This window comes from Bison bison, unplaced genomic scaffold, assembly GCF_000754665.1.
Source record: "Bison bison bison isolate TAMUID 2011002044 unplaced genomic scaffold, Bison_UMD1.0 scf7180017864260, whole genome shotgun sequence".
NCBI lineage: Eukaryota > Metazoa > Chordata > Mammalia > Artiodactyla > Bovidae > Bison > Bison bison.
The window spans coordinates 11,348,705-11,349,332 of NW_011494832.1; the positions used below are offsets into that span (position 1 = coordinate 11,348,705).

At 55.6% G+C, this 628-nt stretch overlaps 1 protein-coding gene across 1 annotated transcript in view; it reads left to right on the forward strand.

Annotated features, from left to right (window-relative positions):
• The window catches only part of RNF39 (ring finger protein 39), a gene marked incomplete at its 5' end in the record, with an annotated part of 5,764 nt that overhangs the window by 3,243 nt on the left and 1,893 nt on the right, over positions 1-628 (forward strand). The window lies entirely within an intron of this gene.

The following is a 628-nucleotide window of genomic DNA, read 5'->3' on the forward strand; positions in this document are numbered from 1 at the left end:
GGGGGGGGGGGGAAGAACACGATTTAACCCATAACAAGGTCAAGACTTAACCCTCGTGTTCCAGCCATTCTCCCCTTTCCTGTTCATACACTCACACAACAGACCCCTGGAAGTCCAATCTCTGCTGCCACCACTTCTCATCACTCCCTTCCAGAAGTGTCCTGGAACTCGCGTGTCTCCTTGCCCCTGGGGCTCTGGGCCTTCTCTGCAGCTTCTGGGGAGTTCCTTCCATCACTCCCACGGCTGTCCTCTGCCCCTCTTTAAACTGCCTAGAGAAGGTGCTCCACCCTGATGGACACCCACCATCCCAGATGGCTTCTAGTACCCCTAGTCCAGAAATCTTTCTTTAAAGCACCCCAAACACACAAGGTCAAGGACTAATTCTTTCTGGTCCCTTGGCTATCACCGCCTTCTCTCTCCTCCGCCCCACCCTCCCTGTAGAACTAGGCCTGTCTACTCCCACCTATTCCTGTGGGTGGTGGGCTGGTTTATCAGGATACTTCGGATTCCTCTCTCTGCCCACCCCCTCACTTGGGGTGCTGGTTTCTGGTATCAGTCCTCCTCTTGAGCTCCACCTTTCCCATCCGGTGGACCCAGCTCCCACGCCCTGCCCCAGATGCTGCAGATT